The 7,441-nt window shown below is 36.6% G+C and overlaps 1 long non-coding RNA gene across 1 annotated transcript in view; it reads right to left on the bottom strand.

Moving 5' to 3' along the window:
* The window catches only part of LOC106881527 (uncharacterized), a 7,822-nt gene extending 3,458 nt beyond the window's left edge, over window positions 1–4,364 (bottom strand). Inside the window, exons 1-2 of the long non-coding RNA XR_001410869.3 lie at window positions 3,774–4,364; window positions 3,087–3,225 (exon numbers count right to left, since the gene is read on the bottom strand). This is a non-coding gene — a long non-coding RNA (uncharacterized LOC106881527). The remainder of the gene's footprint in view (window positions 1–3,086; window positions 3,226–3,773) is intronic.
* Between the last annotated feature and the right edge of the window lie 3,077 nt (window positions 4,365–7,441).

Raw genomic sequence — 7,441 nt, 5'->3', positions numbered from 1 at the left:
AACGCATGGGATAAAGAGTGTTCAATTGACAAAATATGACCATCCCCAAATATAACAATATCTGTTTCAACATACGATTTCGCATCAAGAATCTTGCAAAACAAATACATAAACGTATAGGTGCACACGCACACACACACACACACACACACACACACACACACACACATACACACACACACGCACACACACACACACAAATAGATAGATAGATAGCTAGATAGATAGATAGATAGATTGTTTTGAATAAATTAACTCCACGACTTGAAGGGAACTAAAAGTTTCATTCGATCCTCATGTATCAAAAGAAAGTTCACATATTCGCAATTCGAGCATAGAATATCATAAATGTCGAAATTCTCTTTGAAATTAATCCCAAAGATTGAAACATTTTGGAATACGTGTTCCACCTACAATTCCAGTTTCTTTTCTTTCAGAGTTGGAAAATGTATCATGCAGTATTTTTATTTATTTATTTATTATGTTTTTCGTTGCGTTATGAACAATCAATCCAGAATTGATTCAAAGCTCCTGGTATTGGCAATACGGAAAAAGCTATAATTTCAAACATAGATAATTCCAATGAACGGTGATAGCATATCGATCAGGTATGACAATTCACATAATCCTTTTTGATCTCCTAATTCCAAAATGGGAATGACTTTATTATCCATGAAAAGCTTTACTTCATTTTTTAACTCATATGTGTGCTTTTTTTATTTTTTTTATCTAAATCTTCACAATGGGGCAATCAACCTCCCTATTCTGTTTCGTGGTAATTCAAAAAATATCTATAAATTCTCTGCTGTTCAATCTCATATTTTTAATGAAGTTTATACATTTTATTACAAGTTAGATCACTAGAAAATATGCACAAGTAATGGTACTCCGTCGGTTACGACGATGAAGGTTCCAGCTGATCTGATCAACGGAACAGCTAGCTCGTGAAATTAATGTGCAAGTGGCTGAGCACTCCACAAACACCCGCACCCTTAACGTAGTTCTCAGAGAGATTCAGCGTGACACAGTGTGAAAAGGCAGGCCCTTTGAAATACAAGTACTAGTGATTTTTGCTAGCTGAGTGGAGTGGAACAACATGACATAAAGTGTCCGCCAGGTATCGAACACATGACCTTACGATCATGAGACTAATATATAGTGTTGGTTTGTTTATATCCCAATAATCTAGCGGTTCGACCAATAGAATAATTAGTAGATTAAAAAATAAATGTAAGTACAGGAGTCGATTTGTTCGACTAAAGCCATTGAAGACGATGGTCCAGCATGGCCGTAGGCCAATGACTGAAACATTTAAAAGAAGATTAAAAAAGACGAAAGAAGATCATTATCTCTGGTAATTGCTAAGGATCGAATATAAGTAAGTACATGTTCTCATACTGTAAAGTTTGCCTCTAACACACACATCAACAAAGTCAACTGTACTGTATTTACTACATCAGTGATTCTAAAGCTGCTTGTTTCAGGTATAATTGGATATCGTCAGCCATGTCATTTCACTGCCAGAAAATGCCCTCCATGTTAAACTGACATTCTGGAATTAAAACCTGTGAGGTAGCAACTATAGACGCATTAACAAATTCTCTTTTGATGTGTGGCTTCACTTTTATTTTGCAATTAGCTCACACATTTCGTAACTTGCCTGCATTACGGAACTATTTTTATATGTCGTTTGAAAATAGATTGCTGTTCACATAAAGATTCTTTTGAAAATGCTAGTTTTTTTTCTTTTTAAACGCAATTCCTTTAAGTTTACCTAAACGCAGTTTCTTTGTGTTTTTCATACTCCTTATGTTTTGTCAAATAGTAGAATTCGATAATGTGTTACAAGCTGCAACCGAATCGAAATAAATAAGACAAACAATTTCCATTTACTTCTTGAAAAAATAATTATCTGTCCGTTTCACTCAGAAGAAAGAAACAATCGCCAGTAAGTATTTTTCCTTTGTCATTACCATACGTTACAAAAGATGATGGTGGTGGTGGATTACCGTTCTCTGCAGTTAATAATATTGATCTCAAATTTTAGTACAAGGCCAGCAATTTCAGGAGAGGGGTGAGTCAATTACATCAACCCCAGTGTTCAACTGGTACTTATTTTATCGACCTCCAAAAGATGAAAGGCAAAGTTGACCTTGGCGGAATTTGAACTCAGAACGTAAAGAAGAAAAAAAAGTGAAGAAATTAAGGCGGTAAATTGTCAGAGTTGTTAGATCTTTGGATAAGTACGTCTCGCAGTATTGGTTCCCACTCTCTGAACACTTGTGTTCGAATCTTACCAAACTCAATTTTGCTTTTCATCTTTTCGGGGTTGTTAAAAAGTACCAATCGAAGGTGATGGATTGTTGGAACTGGTAGAACGTCGAACAAGATGACTTGTGGTATTTCTTCTGTCTCTTTGTGTTCTGACCACAATGCCTGCGAGGTCACTTAGTGCCAAACTGCATCGGTCCTGAAGCAACAGGGGTTTCTTTAGGACAGTATCGATGGCGAAGAAAGGGGAAACTTGCATGCATGGGCAACTACCAGTCTTCCTCGCACACAAATGAGACTTAATCCAGGTCTGCACGTATCGGTGCATATATATATATATATATATATATATATATATATATGTATCATATGGTATAATTATAAACAGGGCAAATTTTAGCCATTTCTCTGCAGACTGAAAAAAATATTATGAACAACCTTAATCAATTTCCGAACCTTATTGGGTTCTCATCAGAGGTGCCTACATCATTCTGACAGTCTCCAGAGAAACAAACAGCCAAACTTCCATTTTATTTATATTTAAAAAGCTTTCTCCTACTTTTTTTTATTGCAAAGTCTTTGATCAGATCCTCATGACACCATGGACACTTCGAAATTATATTTCCAATCATATAAACTACTTAGAATATTATTTTAGCAAGTTTAAAGTAATTTCTTTTTTTGTCGTAAACCATTTACCATTTCTGTAATATCTCCGCTTCCTTGATACCATAAGCACGTGCTCATTTTACTTCATGGTTAATCCAGCGCTGGGTGTCTCATAAGCTTTAATGCACTAAAAACGTTTTTTTTACCTGAATATATACTGCTGAAATTGCGACGTGCTTTAATATACCCGCCATTCGTCCTTGACGTCATTAAGTACGGTAGTTGTTTCAATGTCTGTTGAAAAACGTTGCGTTTCTGTCGATAATGAATTATTTGTTTTTAATCCTACAAAACTTTTAAAATCTATGTGTTAGTAAATCAACATTTCAAGAGGAATAAACGGTGAACAAATAACATTAAAATAAATATAATACATACAAAGAAAATATTGTCTTTACTTTTAAAATCTCGCGACTTTTAAAATCTCGCGACTTTTAAAATCAGCGGTAGCATATATCAAGTAGAATTGGATAGGATTTAATCAAATGCGTTGCATATCTGTCAGCCATTTTTAAAGACAGAATATAATTTCATATATACCAATGTATGTATTTATGCATGTATACATACATACGCACGCACGCACACGCACACACGCACACACACACATACATACATGGACGTACACACACAGAAATGGTGGTAGTCAACTCGTGTCCGTGTACCACAACTTCTTGGGAAGTTGTCAATTCCTTTCTTAGATATTAACACGGAAGCTTGCCAAGTGAGGACAACCACCAGTTGCGAAATTGCTGGTCAGTCCTAGAATTAGATAAGCTTTGTTTAGCACACATTAACGTGACAAGAATCTATCAATATCCCAAACCACCTACCTGCAGGTTTGCAATAAGATACTTCCAGCTGGTCTTGCTTGTACGTTCCACAACTCCTCATCACCACAGGACTTTTTGAATGATCCATAAGGTGTTTTCCAACAAGTTTCTGTGCATGAAACTGATTATGGCAAATGAAGCACGCGCAGAATTTCATTCATTTTCCAGATAAAACAGCTTTCCTCCTGATAGCTTATCATCGGCTGAGACGATCAGAATAACCTTCTTTATAACAGATGTTCTAGCAAGAACTAGAGGTTCATCACCCCCGGCTTGTTTTGCGGTGAACTCGTTCACCACAATGAATATTTATTTCAATATCTCGGTGCAAATGCTAAATAATCATTGATGATACGTCAGACGCACTCGCCCTTTTCTCGGGTATTGTTTTTTTTTCTACCGCAAGGTTTTTACCAACCCTCCTTAAGTAGTAAACTTGGTGGGGAACCTAATTAGTTGTACTGGACTACATGTTATCAGTAGTACTCGAGAGTGATCACACGTAGACACATATATGTACATATAATCTATCTATCTATCTATCTATCTATCTATCTATCTATCTATCTATCTATCTATCTATCTATCTATCTACCTATCTATCTATCTACCTACCTACCTACCTACTTACCTACCTACCTACCCTATCTATCTATCTATCTATCTATCTATCTATCTATCTATCTATCTATCTATCTATCTATTGGGTCATCCCATAAATAACGTGGTTTTTTCAATTGCATGAACTCAAAGTTGGAAGGGGACGGAATAAACCACCTGTATCAACTTGCTATAAAAACAGGTAGTAATTTTACCTTATCCTTATTCTTAGTGAAAGTTTTGAAGAATGCCAGTTATTTTTAATAACAGTTATTTTTTCAAAGCTATAATGGAAGTGACAAAGGAGTATAATCGGCATATTTTGCTTTATGAGTTCAAGAAAGGCAACAATGCAAGAGAAAGTGTGAGGAATATCAATGCAGTATATGGGGATCGGACAATAAGTGTAAGCCACTGTCCACGATAGTTCCAGAAATTCCGAGCCGGAAACAACAGCCTAGGATACGAGCCTCGTCCTGGATGGTGTGTAGAGGTCGACGAGGACATCCTGCAAAACCCTGGTGGAAGAAAATCTCATCGTAGTGTATTTATATATATATATATATATATATATATATATATATATATATATATATATATGAACGATTCTTCGCATGTATATATGGATGTATGTATGTATGTATGTATGTATGTATGTATGTATGTATGTGTGTATGGATGTATATATGTATGTTTGTATGTATGTATGTATGTGTGCTTCTGTCTGGGTCTATGCTTGTCTTTGCGTTTGTCACTGGTTGTTAAAAAAACAATGTCTGTGCTTGTCTCGTTACCCAGTAGCAAGATAAATAGGTATTGCACACACGCTCGCGTGCGGACATACGTTTCTACACACACACAAACACACACACACACACACACACACACACACACACACACAACTTTCTCTCACGAATTCATTTTGGAAATATTGCGGACCAACTGATCGATTCAATTCGGTCAACGTATTAAGGTCTCTATTTTTATCGAACTTCAAGGGAATTGAAAAAAGGAAAAAAAAATCGTTAACTTCAGTGGCATTTTAATAAAAAAATAGCATTAAATAAGGACTATCCTAATTTATTAATTAATTCAGTGTTAATACAGTGACAAATCCATGTTTTCCCAACTGTTTAAATAAATTTGTATCGCCATATGTCCACAGCACAATAGCCGACAAGTTTGAGTCAATGAATGAGTCTCCTTACGCTTGCTAAATCTACTCTATCCAAAACCCCCATCATCTTTAAAATAAAGGATAGATTAAATCATGTCTTCGATATACCGATTGAAAGATGATGATAGCTGTAATGTCTTTGTTCATATTTTTGGTCTCAATCTCAAGGGCGGCCTTGTGTAACATCAACAGCAGCAACATGGACCGCGAGTACGACAACCGCAAGGCAATACGTTGTGAAATATATCCTTTAGTGTTTTGGCGGCAAATGATCCATCCATCATCAGATTTGTTAATGTTACTTAGAGAAGTGTGCAACAATATCCGTTTTAGTATTGGTTTGGTTCTGGTTTGCAGGACATACAACATTTTAATGCCTTGCTCGACTGCATCAGCAAACGGCAGAACGAGTCACTATCGAGACATGTATAATAATCAATAGATAGTTCGCTGCATTTCTCACACATACATTTATACACAGACATGGACATGAACACGGACACACACACACACACACATGTAGAAATAGATAGATATAACTGGATATGTATGTTTATGTGTTTATCAGTGTATCACTGCATCGACCAGTCTATCGGATGTTATACACCCCTAGTCACAGTGCGTTTTTGCATTGTTGTAGCTTTTGAATGGTGTCACCGCGCTAACTAGGCGAGCAGGCCAATGTTCGCTGCTAAACGGAACGTGTCTGTTGTAGGGTTGCCCATCTACAACAGCTAAGTGTTTATACACACACACACACACACACACACACACACACACACACACATACACACACACACACACACACACGTATATACATACATGCATGCATCCATAGACACACACACACACACACACACACACACACACAATATGCAGAAAGCACCAACACGCCGTTGTGAATTCAGTGTGAGCTACTTAAGAATATTTCTTGAGTAATAGAAAAAATATATATGGAAACCACACCACGAAGTATTTCCTATCTAACATACTGTTTTCATAGCTAGATGCATACGTGAAGTTATGTCGGCGGTCTGTAGGCGTTTATGTGTAACGGAAACATATGGCTGCTTTATATATTATGCACTAAACATCCTTGAGTGGACCTATTTTTTGTGATATTTCTACTCTTCCTTTTCCTCTTTCGCGGAGGGTGGGGTCTTTTCTCTTTCTTCTTCAAGAAGTATTACTTCTCTGCTAGATTGTTTAGTACTACATCTTCTCCACCAACACATTCATCGCTATCACTACTATCATTTGTCGCCATTTCTCAATTGTGCTTATGACTACAGCTATCACTGATGTCACCATCAGCCATCAACACCCTCTGTAGTTTATTTGTTGTGTCATTTGTCGCTCACGTGGATGTCAAAGGATTAAAATTCTCGCATAATTTGATTAAAATACAAACGTTTACTGATGTTTGCTACCACGTGTCCATTCTTAAACCCACATACTGCGGGACTTGTGCATTCTCGTTGTTGTTTTTGCTCCTTTTCCTTCTTCACTATTCGACGGCGTATTGGATATTTAACGCCAAGACGTGTTACATCAGCCGGCTGAGTCATTCTTTCACACATAGATAAACCACCAAGGCGTTAAAAATACGATGCCTGCTCTTTTAACCTTTCTAACATTACACGCGAGGAACTGAGAAATATCCCACTCTCATTCTAAAATGATTTACCAGATAAAAAGTTGTCGTTGAACGAAACCAGTTTACGAAATATTTTTAGACACAATTTCATTGTTGTACCATATTCCATATCATTAAACGCTAGTTGCTAGTTTTTTTGACATCTTTTTTTTTTTAAGAGAACATATAGACAGCATTATTTTAATATTATCTTAATACCGTGTGTGGAGGTGCAATGGCCCAGTGGTTAGGGCA

This window comes from Octopus bimaculoides, chromosome 4 (genome assembly GCF_046866305.1).
Source record: "Octopus bimaculoides isolate indiv1 chromosome 4, ASM4686630v1, whole genome shotgun sequence".
NCBI lineage: Eukaryota > Metazoa > Mollusca > Cephalopoda > Octopoda > Octopodidae > Octopus > Octopus bimaculoides.
This window is presented reverse-complemented; position numbering and strand designations above follow the sequence as displayed.